This window comes from Syngnathus scovelli, chromosome 5 (genome assembly GCF_024217435.2).
Source record: "Syngnathus scovelli strain Florida chromosome 5, RoL_Ssco_1.2, whole genome shotgun sequence".
Lineage (NCBI taxonomy): Eukaryota > Metazoa > Chordata > Actinopteri > Syngnathiformes > Syngnathidae > Syngnathus > Syngnathus scovelli.
The window spans coordinates 16,606,384-16,625,189 of record NC_090851.1 but is presented as its reverse complement, the minus strand read 5'-3'; positions in this window follow the sequence as shown (position 1 = coordinate 16,625,189).

Genomic DNA, 18,806 nt, shown 5'->3' with positions numbered 1-18,806 from the left:
GCCGCGTTGACCACTGCGCATGAAGAAATGACCATCTGCAACGTTTGGTTTAGGTTTTGGGTGCATTTTTGCTTTTATTGCTTAAATCGCATTTTCTCGACGAGCTGAGCACGTTTTCTGAAATGTGCTCCTCCCGTCACTCTGGTTGGGTGCGCATAGTAAAAAGTGCTCTTGGCAGCTAGAGAGTGCCGCGTTGACCACTGCGCATTTAGAAATGACCATCTGCAAAGTTTGGTTTAGGTTTTGGGTGCATTTTTAATTTTATTGCTTAAATCGCATTTTCTCGAAGAGCTGAGCACGTTTTCTGAAATGTGCTCCTCCCGTCACTCTGGTTGGGTGCGCATAGTAAAAAGTGCTCTTGGCAGCTAGAGAGTGCCACGTTGACGGCTGCACATGAAGAAATAACCACCTGCAACGTTTGGTTTAGGTTTTAGGTGCATTTTTAATTTTATTGCTTTGATCGCATTTTCTCGACGAGCTGAGCACGTTTTCTGAAATGTGCTCCTCCCGTCACTCTTGTTGGGTGCGCATAGTAAAAAGTGCTCTTGGCAGCTAGAGAGTGCCGCGTTGACCACTGCGCATGAAGAAATAACCACCTGCAACGTTTGGTTTAGGTTTTAGGTGCATTTTTAATTTTATTGCTTAAATCGCATTTTCTCGACGAGCTGAGCACGTTTTCTGAAATGTGCTCCTCCCGTCACTCTGGTCGGGTGCGCATAGTAAAAAGTGCTCTTGGCAGCTAGAGAGTGCCGCGTTGACTGCTGCACATGAAGAAATAACCACCCCCAACGTTTGGTTTAGGTTTTAGGTGCATTTTTAATTTTATTGCTTAAATCGCATTTTCTCGACTAGCTGAGCACGTTTTCTGAAATGTGCTCCTCCCGTCACTCTGGTTGGGTGCGCATAGTAAAAAGTTCTCTTGGCAGCTAGAGAGTGCCGCGTTTACCACTGCGCATGAAGAAATAACCACCTGCAACGTTTGGTTTAGGTTTTGGGTGCATTTTTAATTGTATTGCTTAAATCGCATTTTCTCGACGAGCTGAGCACGTTTTCTGAAATGTGCTCCTCCCGTCACTCTGGTTGGGTGCGCATAGTAAAAAGTGCTCTTGGCAGCTAGAGAGTGCCGCGTTGACCACTGCGCATGAAGAAATAACCACCCGCAACGTTTGGTTTAGGTTTTAGGTGCATTTTTAATTTTATTGCTTAAATCGCATTTTCTCGACGAGCTGAGCACGTTTTCTGAAATGTGCTCCTCCCGTCACTCTGGTTGGGTGCGCATAGTAAAAAGTGCTCTTGGCAGCTCGAGAGTGCCGCGTTGACCACTGCGCATGAAGAAATAACCACGTGCAACGTTTGTTTTAGGTTTTGGGTGCATTTTTAATTTTATTGCTTAAATCGCATTTTCTCGTCGAGCTGAGCACGTTTTCAGAAATGTGCTCCTCCCGTCACTCTGGTTGGGTGCGCATAGTAAAAAGTGCTCTTGGCAGCTAGAGAGTGCCGCGTTGACCATTGCGCATGAAGAAATAACCACCTGCAACGTTTGGTTTAGGTTTTAGGTGCATTTTTAATTTTATTGCTTAAATCGCATTTTCTCGACGAGCTGAGCACGTTTTCTGAAATGTGCTCCTCCCGTCACTCTGGTTGGGTGCGCATAGTAAAAAGTGCTCTTGGCAGCTAGAGAGTGCCGCGTTGACCACTGCCCATGAAGAAATAACCACCTGCAACGTTTGGTTTAGGTTTTAGGTGCATTTTTAATTTTATTGCTTAAATCGCATTTTCTCGACGAGCTGAGCACGTTTTCTGAAATGTGCTCCTCCCGTCACTCTGGTTGGGTGCGCATAGTAAAAAGTACTCTTGGCAGCTAGAGAGTGCCGCGTTGACCACTGCCCATGAAGAAATAACCACCTGCAACGTTTGGTTTAGGTTTTAGGTGCATTTTTAATTTTATTGCTTAAATCGCATTTTCTCGACGAGCTGAGCACGTTTTCTGAAAAGTGCTCTTGGCAGCTAGAGAGTGCCGCGTTGACCACTGCACATGAAGAAATAACCACCTGCAACGTTTGGTTTAGGTTTTAGGTGCATTTTTAATTTTATTGCTTAAATCGCATTTTCTCGACGAGCTGAGCACGTTTTCTGAAATGTGCTCCTCCCGTCACTCTGGTTGGGTGCGCATAGTAAAAAGTGCTCTTGGCAGGTAGAGAGTGCCGCGTTGACCACTGCGCATGAAGAAATGACCATCTGCAACGTTTGGTTTAGGTTTTAGGTGCATTTTTAATTTTATTGCTTAAATCGCATTTTCTCGACGAGCTGAGCACGTTTTCTGAATGTGCTCCTTCCGTCACTCTGGTTGGGTGCGCATAGTAAAAAGTGCTCTTGGCAGCTAGAGAGTGCCGCGTTGACCACTGCGCATGAAGAAATGACCATTTGCAACGTTTGGTTTAGGTTTTGGGTGCATTTTTGCTTTTATTGCTTAAATCGCATTTTCTCGACGAGCTGAGCACGTTTTCTGAAATGTGCTCCTCCCGTCACTCTGGTTGGGTGCACATAGTAAAAAGTGCTCTTGGCAGCTAGAGAGTCCCGCGTTGACCACTGCGCATGAAGAAATAACCACCTGCAACGTTTGGTTTAGGTTTTAGGTGCATTTTTAATTTTATTGCTTAAATCGCATTTTCTCGACGAGCTGAGCACGTTTTCTGAAATGTGCTCCTCCCGTTACTCTGGTTGGGTCTGCATAGTAAAAAGTGCTCTTGGCAGCTAGAGAGTGCCGCGTTGACCACTGCGCATGAAGAAATAACCACCTGCAACGTTTGGTTTAGGTTTTAGGTGCATTTTTAATTTTATTGCTTAAATCGCATTTTCTCGACGAGCTGAGCACGTTTTCTGAAATGTGCTCCTCCCGTCACTCTGGCTGGGTGCGCGAAGTAAAAAGTGCTCTTGGCAGCTAGAGAGTGCCGAGTTGACCACTGCCCATGAAGAAATAACCACCTGCAACGTTTGGTTTAGGTTTTAGGTGCATCTTTAATTTTATTGCTTAAATCGCAATTCCTGGACGAGCTGAGCACGTTTTCTGAAATGTGCTCCTCCCGTCACTCTGGTTGGGTGCGCATAGTAAAAGGTGCTCTTGGCAGCTAGAGAGTGCCGCGTTGACCACTGCGCATGAAGAAATGACCACATGCAACGTTTGGTTTAGGTTTTGGGTGCATTTTTAATTTTATTGCTTAAATCGCATTTTCTCGACGAGCTGAGCACGTTTTCTGAAATGTGCTCCTCCCGTCACTCTGGTTGGGTGCGCATATTAAAAAGTGCTCTTGGCAGCTAGAGAGTGCCGCGTTGACCACTGCGCATGAAGAAATGACCATCTGCAACGTTTGGTTTAGGTTTTAGGTCCATTTTTAATTTTATTGATTAAATCGCATTTTCTCGACGAGCTGAGCACGTTTTCTGAAATGTGCTCCTCCCGTCACTCTGGTTGGGTGCGCATAGTAAAAAGTGCTCTTGGCAGCTAGAGAGTGCCGCGTTGACCACTGCCCATGAAGAAATAACCACCTGCAACGTTTGGTTTAGGTTTTAGGTGGATTTTTAATTTTATTGCTTAAATCGTATTTTCTCGACGAGCTGAGCACGTTTTCTGAAATGTGCTCCTCCCGTCACTCTGGTTGGGTGCGCATAGTAAAAAGTGCTCTTGGCAGCTAGAGAGTGCCGCGTTGGCCACTGCGCATGAAGAAATAACCACCTGCAACGTTTGGTTTAGGTTTTAGGTGCATTTTTAATTTTATTGCTTAAATCGCATTTTCTCGACAAGCTGAGCACGTTTTCTGAAAAGTGCTCTTGGCAGCTAGAGAGTGCCGCGTTGACCACTGCGCATGAAGAAATAACCACGTGCAACGTTTGTTTTAGGTTTTGGGTGCATTTTTAATTTTATTGCTTAAATCGCATTTTCTCGTCGAGCTGAGCACGTTTTCAGAAATGTGCTCCTCCCGTCACTCTGGTTGGGTGCGCATAGTAAAAAGTGCTCTTGGCAGCTAGAGAGTGCCGCGTTGACCATTGCGCATGAAGAAATAACCACCTGCAACGTTTGGTTTAGGTTTTAGGTGCATTTTTAATTTTATTGCTTAAATCGCATTTTCTCGACGAGCTGAGCACGTTTTCTGAAATGTGCTCCTCCCGTCACTCTGGTTGGGTGCGCATAGTAAAAAGTGCTCTTGGCAGCTAGAGAGTGCCGCGTTGACCACTGCGCATGAAGAAATAACCACCTGCAACGTTTGGTTTAGGTTTTAGGTGCATTTTTAATTTTATTGCTTAAATCGCATTTTCTCGACGAGCTGAGCACGTTTTCTGAAATGTGCTCCTCCCGTCACTCTGGTTGGGTGCGCATAGTAAAAAGTACTCTTGGCAGCTAAAGAGTGCCGCGTTGACCACTGCCCATGAAGAAATAACCACCTGCAACGTTTGGTTTAGGTTTTAGGTGCATTTTTAATTGTATTGCTTAAATTGCATTTTCTCGACGAGCTGAGCACGTTTTCTGAAATGTGCTCCTCCCGTCACTCTGGTTGGGTGCGCATAGTATAAAGTGCTCTTGGCAGCTAGAGAGTGCCGCGTTGGCCACTGTGCATGAAGAAATAACCACCTGCAACGTTTGGTTTAGGTTTTGGGTGCATTTTTAATTTTATTGCTTAAATCGCATTTTCTCGACGAGCTGAGCACGTTTTCTGAAATGTGCTCCTCCCGTCACTCTGGTTGGGTGCGCATAGTAAAAAGTGCTCTTGGCAGCTAGAGAGTGCCGCGTTGACCACTGCCCATGAAGAAATAACCACCTGCAACGTTTGGTTTAGGTTTTAGGTGCATTTTTAATTTTATTGCTTAAATCGCATTTTCTCGACGAGCTGAGCACGTTTTCTGAAATGTGCTCCTCCCGTCACTCTGGTTGGGTGCGCATAGTAAAAAGTGCTCTTGGCAGCTAGAGAGTGCCGCGTTGGCCACTGTGCATGAAGAAATAACCACCTGCAACGTTTGGTTTAGGTTTTGGGTGCATTTTTAATTTTATTGCTTAAATCGCATTTTCTCGACGAGCTGAGCACGTTTTCTGAAATGTGCTCCTCCCGTCACTCTGGTTGGGTGCGCATAGTAAAAAGTGCTCTTGGCAGCTAGAGAGTGCCGCGTTGACCACTGCGCATGAAGAAATAACCACTTGCAACGTTTGGTTTAGGTTTTGGGTGCATTTTTAATTTTATTGCTTAAATCGCATTTTCTCGACGAGCTGAGCACGTTTTCTGAAATGTGCTCCTCCCGTCACTCTAGTTGGGTGCGCATAGTAAAAAGCGCTCTTGGCAGCTAGAGAGTGCCGCGTTGACCACTGCGCATGAAGAAATAACCACCTGCAACGTTTGGTTTAGGTTTTAGGTGCATTTTTAATTTTATTGCTTAAATCGCATTTTCTCGACGAGCTGAGCACGTTTTCTGAAATGTGCTCCTCCCGTCACTCTGGTTGGGTGTGCATAGTAAAAAGTGCTCTTGGCAGCTAGAGAGTGCCGCGTTGACCACTGCCCATGAAGAAATAACCACCTGCAACGTTTGGTTTAGGTTTTAGGTGGATTTTTAATTTTATTGCTTAAATCGCATTTTCTCGACGAGCTGAGCACGTTTTCTGAAATGTGCTCCTCCCGTCACTCTGGTTGGGTGCGCATAGTAAAAAGTGCTCTTGGCAGCTAGAGAGTGCCGCGTTGGCCACTGCGCATGAAGAAATAACCACCTGCAACGTTTGGTTTAGGTTTTAGGTACATTTTTAATTTTATTGCTTAAATCGCATTTTCTCGACGAGCTGAGCACGTTTTCTGAAATGTGCTCCTCCCGTCACTCTGGTTGTGTGCGCATAGTAAAAAGTGCTCTTGGCAGCTAGAGAGTGCCGCGTTGACCACTGCACATGAAGAAATAACCACCTGCAACGTTTGGTTTAGGTTTTAGGTGCATTTTTAATTTTATTGCTTAAATTGCATTTTCTCGACGAGCTGAGCACGTTTTCTGAAATGTGCTCCTCCCGTCACTCTGGTTGGGTGCGCATAGTAAAAAGTGCTCTTGGCAGGTAGAGAGTGCCGCGTTGACCACTGCGCATGAAGAAATGACCATCTGCAACGTTTGGTTTAGGTTTTAGGTGCATTTTAAATTTTATTGCTTAAATCGCATTTTCTCGACGAGCTGAGCACGTTTTCTGAATGTGCTCCTTCCGTCACTCTGGTTGGGTGCGCATAGTAAAAAGTGCTCTTGGCAGCTAGAGAGTGCCGCGTTGACCACTGCGCATGAAGAAATGACCATTTGCAACGTTTGGTTTAGGTTTTAGGTGCATTTTTAATTTTATTGCTTAAATCGCATTTTCTCGACGAGCTGAGCACGTTTTCTGAAATGTGCTCCTCCCGTTACTCTGGTTGGGTGCGCATAGTAAAAAGTGCTCTTGGCAGCTAGAGAGTGCCGCGTTGACCACTGCGCATGAAGAAATAACCACCTGCAACGTTTGGTTTAGGTTTTGGGTGCATTTTTAATTTTATTGCTTAAATCGCATTTTCTCGACGAGCTGAGCACGTTTTCTGAAATGTGCTCCTCCCGTCACTCTGGTTGGGTGCGCATAGTAAAAAGTGCTCTTGGCAGCTAGAGAGTGCCGCGTTTACCACTGCGCATGAAGAAAGAACCACCTGCAACGTTTGGTTTAAGTTTTAGGTGCATTTTTAATTTTATTGCTTAAATCGCATTTTCTCGACGAGCTGAGCACGTTTTCTGAAATGTGCTCCTCCCGTCACTCTGGTTGGGTGCGCATAGTAAAAACTGCTCTTGGCAGCTAGAGAGTGCCGCGTTGACCACTGCGCATGAAGAAATAACCACCTGCAACGTTTGGTTTAGGTTTTGGGTGCATTTTTAATTTTATTGCTTAAATCGCATTTTCTGGACGAGCTGAGCACGTTTTCTGAAATGTGCTCCTCCCGTCACTCTGGTCGGGTGCGCATAGTCAAAAGGGCTCTTGGCAGCTAGAGAGTGCCGCGTTGACCACTGCGCATGAAGAAATGACCATCTGCAACGTTTGGTTTAGGTTTTGGGTGCATTTTTAATTTTATTGCTTAAATCGCATTTTCTCGACGAGCTGAGCACGTTTTCTGAAATGTGCTCCTCCCGTCACTCTGGTTGGCTGCGCATAGTAAAAAGTGCTCTTGGCAGCTAGAGAGTGCCGCGTTGACCACTGCGCATGAAGAAATAACCACCTGCAACGTTTGGTTTAGGTTTTAGGTGCATTTTTAATTTTATTGCTTAAATCGCATTTTCTCGACGAGCTGAGCACGTTTTCTGAAATGTGCTCTTCCCGTCACTCTGGTTGGGTGCGCATAGTAAAAAGTGCTCTTGGCAGCTAGAGAGTGCCACGTTGACCACTGCGCATGAAGAAATAACCACCTGCAACGTTTGGTTTAGGTTTTAGGTGCATTTTTAATTTTATTGCTTAAATCGCATTTTCTCGATGAGCTGAGCACGTTTTCTGAAATGTGCTCCTCCCGTCACTCTGGTTGGGTGCGCATAGTAAAAAGTGCTCTTGGCAGCTAGAGAGTGCCGCGTTGACCATTGCGCATGAAGAAATAACCACCTGCAACGTTTGGTTTAGGTTTTAGGTGCATTTTTAATTTTATTGCTTAAATCGCATTTTCTGGACGAGCTGAGCACGTTTTCTGAAATGTGCTCCTCCCGTCACTCTGGTTGGGTGCGCATAGTAAAAAGTGCTCTTGGCAGCTAGAGAGTGCCGCGTTGACCACTGCGCATGAAGAAATAACCACCTGCAACGTTTGGTTTAGGTTATAGGTGTATTTTTAATTTTAGTGCTTAAATCGCATTTTCTCGACGAGCTGAGCACGTTTTCTGAAATGTGCTCCTCCCGTCACTCTGGTTGGGTGCGCATAGTAAAAAGTGCTCTTGGCAGCTAGAGAGTGCCGCGTTGACCACTGCGCATGAAGAAATAACCACCTGCAACGTTTGGTTTAGGTTTTAGGTGCATTTTTAATTTTATTGCTTAAATCGCATTTTCTCGACGAGCTGAGCACGTTTTCTGAAATGTGCTCCTCCCGTCACTCTGGTTGGGTGCGCATAGTAAAAAGTGCTCTTGGCAGCTAGAGAGTGCCGCGTTGGCCACTGTGCATGAAGAAATAACCACCTGCAACGTTTGGTTTAGGTTTTGGGTGCATTTTTAATTTTATTGCTTAAATCGCATTTTCTCGACGAGCTGAGCACGTTTTCTGAAATGTGCTCCTCCCGTCACTCTGGTTGGGTGCGCATAGTAAAAAGTGCTCTTGGCAGCTAGAGAGTGCCGCGTTGACCACTGCGCATGAAGAAATAACCACTTGCAACGTTTGGTTTAGGTTTTGGGTGCATTTTTAATGTTATTGCTTAAATCGCATTTTCTCGACGAGCTGAGCACGTTTTCTGAAATGTGCTCCTCCCGTCACTCTGGTTGGGTGCGCATAGTAAAAAGCGCTCTTGGCAGCTAGAGAGTGCCGCGTTGACCACTGCGCATGAAGAAATGACCATCTGCAACGTTTGGTTTAGGTTTTAGGTGCATTTTTAATTTTATTGCTTAAATCGCATTTTCTCGACGAGCTGAGCACGTTTTCTGAAACGTGCTCCTCCCGTCACTCTGGTTGGGTGCGCATAGTAAAAAGTGCTCTTGGCAGCTAGAGAGTGCCGCGTTGACTGCTGCGCATGAAGAAATAACCACCTGCAACGTTTGGTTTAGGTTTTAGGTGAATTTTTAATTTTATTGCTTAAATCGCATTTTCTCGACGAGCTGAGCACGTTTTCTGAAATGTGCTCCTCCCGTCACTCTGGTTGGGTGCGCATGGTAAAAAGTGCTCTTGGCAGCTAGAGAGTGCCACGTTGACCACTGCGCATGAAGAAATAACCGCCTGCAACGTTTGGTTTAGGTATTAGGTGCATTTTTAATTTTATTGCTTAAATCGCATTTTCTCGACGAGCTGAGCACGTTTTCTGAAATGTGCTCCTCCCGTCACTCTGGTTGGGTGCGCATAGTAAAAAGTGCTCTTGGCAGCTAGAGAGTGCCGCGTTGACCACTGCGCATGAAGAAATAACCACCTGCAACGTTTGGTTTAGGTTTTAGGTGCATTTTTAATTTTATTGCTTAAATCGCATTTTCTCGACGAGCTGAGCACGTTTTCTGAAATGTGCTCCTCCCGTCACTCTGGTTGGGTGCGCATAGTAAAAAGTGCTCTTGGCAGCTAGAGAGTGCCGCGTTGACCACTGCGCATGAAGAAATAACCACCTGCAACGTTTGGTTTAGGTTTTAGGTGCATTTTTAATTTTATTGCTTAAATCGCATTTTCTCGACGAGCTGAGCACGTTTTCTGAAATGTGCTCCTCCCGTCACTCTGGTTGGGTGCGCATAGTAAAAAGTGCTCTTGGCAGCTAGAGAGTGCCGCGTTGACCACTGCGCATGAAGAAATAACCACCTGCAACGTTTGGTTTAGGTTTTAGGTGCATTTTAAATTTTATTGCTTAAATCGCATTTTCTCGACGAGCTGAGCACGTTTTCTGAAATGTGCTCCTCCCGTCACTCTGGTTGGGTGCGCATAGTAAAAAGTGCTCTTGGCAGCTAGAGAGTGCCGCGTTGACCACTGCGCATGAAGAAATAACCACCTACAACGTTTGGTTTAGGTTTTAGGTGCATTTTTAATTTTATTGCTTAAATTGCATTTTCTCGACGAGCTGAGCACGTTTTCTGAAATGTGCTCCTCCCGTCTTTCTGGTTGGGTGCGCATAGTAAAAAGTGCTCTTGGCAGCTAGAGAGTGCCGCGTTGACCACTGCGCATGAAGAAATAACCACCTGCAACGTTTGGTTTAGGTTTTGGGTGCATTTTTAATTTTATTGCTTAAATCGCATTTTCTGGACGAGCTGAGCACGTTTTCTGAAATGTGCTCCTCCCGTCACTCTGGTTGGGTGTGCATAGTAAAAAGTGCTCTTGGCAGCTAGAGAGTGCCGCGTTGACCACTGCGCATGAAGAAATGACCATCTGCAACGTTTGGTTTAGGTTTTAGGTGCATTTTTAATATTATTGCTTAAATCGCATTTTCTCGACGAGCTGAGCATGTTTTCTGAAATGTGCTCCTCCCGTCACTGTGGTTGGGTGCGCATAGTAAAAAGTGCTCTTGGCAGCTAGAGAGTGCCGCGTTGACCACTGCGCATGAAGGAATGACCATCTGCAACGTTTGGTTTAGGTTTTAGGTGCATTTTTAATTTTATTGCTTTAATCGCATTTTCTCGACGAGCTGAGCACCTTTTCTGAAATGTGCTCCTCCCGTCACTCTGGTTGGGTGCGCATAGTAAAAAGTGCTCTTGGCAGCTAGAGAGTGCCGCGTTGACCACGGCGCATGAAGAAATGACCATCTGCAACGTTTGGTTTAGGTTTTAGGTGCATTTTTAATTTTATTGCTTTGATCGCATTTTCTCGACGAGCTGAGCACGTTTTCTGAAATGTGCTCCTCCCGTCACTCTGGTTGGGTGCGCATAGTAAAAAGTGCTCTTGGCAGCTAGAGAGTGCCGCGTTGACCACTGCGCATGAAGAAATAACCACCTGCAACGTTTGGTTTAGGTTTTAGGTGCATTTTTAATTTTATTGCTTGAATCGCATTTTCTCGACGAGCTGAGCACGTTTTCTGAAATGTGCTCCTCCCGTCACTCTGGTTGTGTGCGCATAGTAAAAAGTGCTCTTGGCAGCTAGAGAGTGCCGCGGTGACCACTGCACATGAAGAAATAACCACCTGCAACGTTTGGTTTAGGTTTTAGGTGCATTTTTAATTTTATTGCTTAAATCGCATTTTCTCGACGAGCTGAGAACGTTTTCTGAAATGTGCTCCTCCCGTCACTCTGGTTGGGTGCGCATAGTAAAAAGTGCTCTTGGCAGGTAGAGAGTGCCTCGTTGACCACTGCGCATGAAGAAATGACCATCTGCAACGTTTGGTTTTAGTTTTAGGTGCATTTTTAATTTTATTGCTTAAATCGCATTTTCTCGACGAGCTGAGCACGTTTTCTGAATGTGCTCCTTCCGTCACTCTGGTTGGGTGCGCATAGTAAAAAGTGCTCTTGGCAGCTAGAGAGTGCCGCGTTGACCACTGCGCATGAAGAAATGACCATTTGCAACGTTTGTTTTAGGTTTTAGGTGCATTTTTAATTTTATTGCTTAAATCGCATTTTCTCGACGAGCTGAGCACGTTTTCTGAAATGTGCTCCTCCCGTTACTCTGGTTGGGTGCGCATAGTAAAAAGTGCTCTTGGCAGCTAGAGAGTGCCGCGTTGACCACTGCGCATGAAGAAATAACCACCTGCAACGTTTGGTTTAGGTTTTGGGTGCATTTTTAATTTTATTGCTTAAATCGCATTTTCTCGTCGAGCTGAGCACGTTTTCTGAAATGTGCTCCTCCCGTCACTCTGGTTGGGTGCGCATAGTAAAAAGTGCTCTTGGCAGCTAGAGAGTGCCGCGTTGACCACTGCGCATGAAGAAATAACCATCTGCAACGTTTGGTTTAGGTTTTGGGTGCATTTTTGCTTTTATTGCTTAAATCGCATTTTCTCGACGAGCTGAGCACGTTTTCTGAAATGTGCTCCTCCCGTCACTCTGGTTGGGTGCACATAGTAAAAAGTGCTCTTGGTAGCTAGAGAGTCCCGCGTTGACCACTGCGCATGAAGAAATAACCACCTGCAACGTTTGGTTTAGGTTTTAGGTGCATTTTTAATTTTATTGCTTAAATCGCATTTTCTCGACGAGCTGAGCACGTTTTCTGAAATGTGCTCCTCCCGTTACTCTGGTTGGGTCTGCATAGTAAAAAGTGCTCTTGGCAGCTAGAGAGTGCCGCGTTGACCACTGCGCATGAAGAAATGACCATCTGCAACGTTTGGTTTAGGTTTTGGGTGCATTTTTCATTTTATTGCTTAAATCGCCTTTTCTCGACGAGCTGAGCACGTTTTCTGAAATGTGCTCCTCCCGTCACTCTGGTTGGGTGCGCATCGTAAAAAGTGCTCTTGGCAGCTAGAGAGTGCCGCGTTGACCATTGCGCATGAAGAAATAACCACCTGCAACGTTTGGTTTAGGTTTTAGGTGCATTCTTAATTTTATTGCTTAAATCGCATTTTCTCGACGAGCTGAGCACGTTTTCTGAAATATGCTCCTCCCGTCACTCTGGTTGGGTGCGCATAGTAAAAAGTGCTCTTGGCAGCTAGAGACTGCCGCGTTGACCACTGCGCATGAAGAAATAACCACCTGCAACGTTTGGTTTAGGTTTTGGGTGCATTTTTAATTTTATTGCTTAAATCGCATTTTCTCGTCGAGCTGAGCACGTTTTCTGAAATGTGCTCCTTCCGTCACTCTGGTTGGGTGCGCATAGTAAAAAGTGCTCTTGGCAGCTAGAGAGTGCCGCGTTGACCACTGCGCATGAAGAAATGACCATCTGCAACGTTTGGTTTAGGTTTTAGGTGCATTTTTAATTTTATTGCTTTGATCGCATTTTCTCGACGAGCTGAGCACGTTTTCTGAAATGTGCTCCTCCCGTCACTCTGGTTGGGTGCGCATAGTAAAAAGTGCTCTTGGCAGCTAGAGAGTGCCGCGTTGACCACTGCGCATGAAGAAATAACCACCTGCAACGTTTGGTTTAGGTTTTAGGTGCATTTTTAATTTTATTGCTTAAATCGCATTTTCTCGACGAGCTGAGCACGTTTTCTGAAATGTGCTCCTCCCGTCACTCTGGTCGGGTGCGCATAGTAAAAAGTGCTCTTGGCAGCTAGAGAGTGCCGCGTTGACTGCTGCACATGAAGAAATAACCACCCCCAACGTTTGGTTTAGGTTTTAGGTGCATTTTTCATTTTATTGCTTAAATCGCATTTTTTCGACTAGCTGAGCACGTTTTCTGAAATGTGCTCCTCCCGTCACTCTGGTTGGGTGCGCATAGTAAAAAGTTCTCTTGGCAGCTAGAGAGTGCCGCGTTGACCACTGCGCATGAAGAAATAACCACCTGCAACGTTTGGTTTAGGTTTTGGGTGCATTTTTAATTTTATTGCTTAAATCGCATTTTCTCGACGAGCTGAGCACGTTTTCTGAAATGTGCTCCTCCCGTCACTCTGGTTGGGTGCGCATAGTAAAAAGTGCTCTTGGCAGCTAGAGAGTGCCGCGTTGACCACTGCGCATGAAGAAATAACCACCCGCAACGTTTGGTTTAGGTTTTAGGTGCATTTTTAAATTTATTGCTTAAATCGCATTTTCTCGACGAGCTGAGCACGTTTTCTGAAATGTGCTCCTCCCGTCACTCTGGTTGGGTGCGCATAGTAAAAAGTGCTCTTGGCAGCTCGAGAGTGCCGCGTTGACCACTGCGCATGAAGAAATGACCATTTGCAACGTTTGGTTTAGGTTTTGGGTGCATTTTTGCTTTTATTGCTTAAATCGCATTTTCTCGACGAGCTGAGCACGTTTTCTGAAATGTGCTCCTCCCGTCACTCTGGTTGGGTGCACATAGTAAAAAGTGCTCTTGGCAGCTAGAGAGTCCCGCGTTGACCACTGCGCATGAAGAAATAACCACCTGCAACGTTTGGTTTAGGTTTTAGGTGCATTTTTAATTTTATTGCTTAAATCGCATTTTCTCGACGAGCTGAGCACGTTTTCTGAAATGTGCTCCTCCCGTTACTCTGGTTGGGTCTGCATAGTAAAAAGTGCTCTTGGCAGCTAGAGAGTGCCGCGTTGACCACTGCGCATGAAGAAATAACCACCTGCAACGTTTGGTTTAGGTTTTAGGTGCATTTTTAATTTTATTGCTTAAATCGCATTTTCTCGACGAGCTGAGCACGTTTTCTGAAATGTGCTCCTCCCGTCACTCTGGCTGGGTGCGCGAAGTAAAAAGTGCTCTTGACAGCTAGAGAGTGCCGAGTTGACCACTGCCCATGAAGAAATAACCACCTGCAACGTTTGGTTTAGGTTTTAGGTGCATCTTTAATTTTATTGCTTAAATCGCAATTCCTGGACGAGCTGAGCACGTTTTCTGAAATGTGCTCCTCCCGTCACTCTGGTTGGGTGCGCATAGTAAAAGGTGCTCTTGGCAGCTAGAGAGTGCCGCGTTGACCACTGCGCATGAAGAAATGACCACATGCAACGTTTGGTTTAGGTTTTGGGTGCATTTTTAATTTTATTGCTTACATCGCATTTTCTCGACGAGCTGAGCACGTTTTCTGAAATGTGCTCCTCCCGTCACTCTGGTTGGGTGCGCATATTAAAAAGTGCTCTTGGCAGCTAGAGAGTGCCGCGTTGACCACTGCGCATGAAGAAATGACCATCTGCAACGTTTGGTTTAGGTTTTAGGTGCATTTTTAATTTTATTGCTTTAATCGCATTTTCTCGACGAGCTGAGCACGTTTTCTGAAATGTGCTCCTCCCGACACTCTGGTTGGGTGCGCATAGTAAAAAGTGCTCTTGGCAGCTAGAGAGTGCCGCGTTGACCACTGCGCATGAAGAAATAACCACCTGCAACGTTTGGTTTAGGTTTTAGGTCCATTTTTAATTTTATTGATTAAATCGCATTTTCTCGACGATCTGAGCACGTTTTCTGAAATGTGCTCCTCCCGTCACTCTGGTTGGGTGCGCATAGTAAAAAGTGCTCTTGGCAGCTAGAGAGTGCCGCGTTGACCACTGCCCATGAAGAAATAACCACCTGCAACGTTTGGTTTAGGTTTTAGGTGGATTTTTAATTTCATTGCTTAAATCGTATTTTCTCGACGAGCTGAGCACGTTTTCTGAAATGTGCTCCTCCCGTCACTCTGGTTGGGTGCGCATAGTAAAAAGTGCTCTTGGCAGCTAGAGAGTGCCGCGTTGGCCACTGCGCATGAAGAAATAACCACCTGCAACGTTTGGTTTAGGTTTTAGGTGCATTTTTAATTTTATTGCTTAAATCGCATTTTCTCGACAAGCTGAGCACGTTTTCTGAAAAGTGCTCTTGGCAGCTAGAGAGTGCCGCGTTGACCACTGCGCATGAAGAAATAACCACGTGCAACGTTTGTTTTAGGTTTTGGGTGCATTTTTAATTTTATTGCTTAAATCGCATTTTCTCGTCGAGCTGAGCACGTTTTCAGAAATGTGCTCCTCCCGTCACTCTGGTTGGGTGCGCATAGTAAAAAGTGCTCTTGGCAGCTAGAGAGTGCCGCGTTGACCATTGCGCATGAAGAAATAACCACCTGCAACGTTTGGTTTAGGTTTTAGGTGCATTTTTAATTTTATTGCTTAAATCGCATTTTCTCGACGAGCTGAGCACGTTTTCTGAAATGTGCTCCTCCCGTCACTCTGGTTGGGTGCGCATAGTAAAAAGTGCTCTTGGCAGCTAGAGAGTGCCGCGTTGACCACTGCGCATGAAGAAATAACCACCTGCAACGTTTGGTTTAGGTTTTAGGTGCATTTTTAATTTTATTGCTTAAATCGCATTTTCTCGACGAGCTGAGCACGTTTTCTGAAATGTGCTCCTCCCGTCACTCTGGTTGGGTGCGCATAGTAAAAAGTACTCTTGGCAGCTAAAGAGTGCCGCGTTGACCACTGCCCATGAAGAAATAACCACCTGCAACGTTTGGTTTAGGTTTTAGGTGCATTTTTAATTTTATTGCTTAAATCGCATTTTCTCGACGAGCTGAGCACGTTTTCTGAAATGTGCTCCTCCCGTCACTCTGGTTGGGTGCGCATAGTAAAAAGTGCTCTTGGCAGCTAGAGAGTGCCGCGTTGGCCACTGTGCATGAAGAAATAACCACCTGCAACGTTTGGTTTAGGTTTTGGGTGCATTTTTAATTTTATTGCTTAAATCGCATTTTCTCGACGAGCTGAGCACGTTTTCTGAAATGTGCTCCTCCCGTCACTCTGGTTGGGTGCGCATAGTAAAAAGTGCTCTTGGCAGCTAGAGAGTGCCGCGTTGACCACTGCGCATGAAGAAATAACCACTTGCAACGTTTGGTTTAGGTTTTGGGTGCATTTTTAATTTTATTGCTTAAATCGCATTTTCTCGACGAGCTGAGCACGTTTTCTGAAATGTGCTCCTCCCGTCACTCTAGTTGGGTGCGCATAGTAAAAAGCGCTCTTGGCAGCTAGAGAGTGCCGCGTTGACCACTGCGCATGAAGAAATAACCACCTGCAACGTTTGGTTTAGGTTTTAGGTGCATTTTTAATTTTATTGCTTAAATCGCATTTTCTCGACGAGCTGAGCACGTTTTCTGAAATGTGCTCCTCCCGTCACTCTGGTTGGGTGTGCATAGTAAAAAGTGCTCTTGGCAGCTAGAGAGTGCCGCGTTGACCACTGCCCATGAAGAAATAACCACCTGCAACGTTTGGTTTAGGTTTTAGGTGGATTTTTAATTTTATTGCTTAAATCGCATTTTCTCGACGAGCTGAGCACGTTTTCTGAAATGTGCTCCTCCCGTCACTCTGGTTGGGTGCGCATAGTAAAAAGTCCTCTTGGCAGCTAGAGAGTGCCGCGTTGGCCACTGCGCATGAAGAAATAACCACCTGCAACGTTTGGTTTAGGTTTTAGGTACATTTTTTATTTTATTGCTTAAATCGCATTTTCTCGACGAGCTGAGCACGTTTTCTGAAATGTGCTCCTCCCGTCACTCTGGTTGTGTGCGCATAGTAAAAAGTGCTCTTGGCAGCTAGAGAGTGCCGCGTTGACCACTGCACATGAAGAAATAACCACCTGCAACGTTTGGTTTAGGTTTTAGGTGCATTTTTAATTTTATTGCTTAAATTGCATTTTCTCGACGAGCTGAGCACGTTTTCTGAAATGTGCTCCTCCCGTCACTCTGGTTGGGTGCGCATAGTAAAAAGTGCTCTTGGCAGGTAGAGAGTGCCGCGTTGACCACTGCGCATGAAGAAATGACCATCTGCAACGTTTGGTTTAGGTTTTAGGTGCATTTTAAATTTTATTGCTTAAATCGCATTTTCTCGACGAGCTGAGCACGTTTTCTGAATGTGCTCCTTCCGTCACTCTGGTTGGGTGCGCATAGTAAAAAGTGCTCTTGGCAGCTAGAGAGTGCCGCGTTGACCACTGCGCATGAAGAAATGACCATTTGCAACGTTTGGTTTAGGTTTTAGGTGCATTTTTAATTTTATTGCTTAAATCGCATTTTCTCGACGAGCTGAGCACGTTTTCTGAAATGTGCTCCTCCCGTTACTCTGGTTGGGTGCGCATAGTAAAAAGTGCTCTTGGCAGCTAGAGAGTGCCGCGTTGACCACTGCCCATGAAGAAATAACCACCTGCAACGTTTGGTTTAGGTTTTAGGTGCATCTTTAATTTTATTGCTTAAATCGCAATTCCTGGACGAGCTGAGCACGTTTTCTGAAATGTGCTCCTCCCGTCACTCTGGTTGGGTGCGCATAGTAAAAAGTGCTCTTGGCAGCTAGAGAGTGCCGCGTTGACCACTGCGCATGAAGAAATGACCACATGCAACGTTTGGTTTAGGTTTTGGGTGCATTTTTAATTTTATTGCTTAAATCGCATTTTCTCGACGAGCTGAGCACGTTTTCTGAAATGTGCTCCTCCCGTCACTCTGGTTGGGTGCGCATAGTAAAAAGTGCTCTTGGCAGCTAGAGAGTGCCGCGTTGACCACTGCCCATGAAGAAATAACCACCTGCAACGTTTGGTTTAGGTTTTAGGTGCATTTTTAATTTTATTGCTTAAATCGCATTTTCTCGACAAGCTGAGCACGTTTTCTGAAAAGTGCTCTTGGCAGCTAGAGAGTGCCGCGTTGACCACTGCACATGAAGAAATAACCACCTGCAACGTTTGGTTTAGGTTTTAGGTGCATTTTTAATTTTATTGCTTAAATCGCATTTTCTCGACGAGCTGAGCACGTTTTCTGAAATGTGCTCCTCCCGTCACTCTGGTTGGGTGCGCATAGTAAAAAGTGCTCTTGGCAGGTAGAGAGTGCCGCGTTGACCACTGCGCATGAAGAAATGACCATCTGCAACGTTTGGTTTAGGTTTTAGGTGCATTTTTAATTTTATTGCTTAAATCGCATTTTCTCGACGAGCTGAGCACGTTTTCTGAATGTGCTCCTTCCGTCACTCTGGTTGGGTGCGCATAGTAAAAAGTGCTCTTGGCAGCTAGAGAGTGCCGCGTTGACCACTGCGCATGAAGAAATAACCACCTGCAACGTTTGGTTTAGGTTTTGGGTGCATTTTTAATTTTATTGCTTAAATCGCATTTTCTCGACGAGCTGAGCACGTTTTCTGAAATGTGCTCCTCCCGTCACTCTGGTTGGGTGCGCATAGTAAAAAGTGCTCTTGGCAGCTAGAGAGTTCCGCGTTGACCACTGCGCATGAAGAAATAACCACCTGCAACGTTTGGTTTAGGTTTTAGGTGCATTTTTAATTTTATTGCTTAAATCGCATTTTCTCGACGAGCTGAGCACGTTTTCTGAAATGTGCTCCTCCCGTCACTCTGGTTGGGTGCGCATAGTAAAAAGTACTCTTGGCAGCTAGAGAGTGCCGCGTTGACCACTGCCCATGAAGAAATAACCACCTGCAACGTTTGGTTTAGGTTTTAGGTGCATTTTTAATTTTATTGCTTAAATCGCATTTTCTCGACGAGCTGAGCACGTTTTCTGAAATGTGCTCCTCCCGTCACTCTGGTTGGGTGCGCATAGTAAAAAGTACTCTTGGCAGCTAGAGAGTGCCGCGTTGACCACTGCCCATGAAGAAATAACCACCTGCAACGTTTGGTTTAGGTTTTAGGTGCATTTTTAATTTTATTGCTTAAATC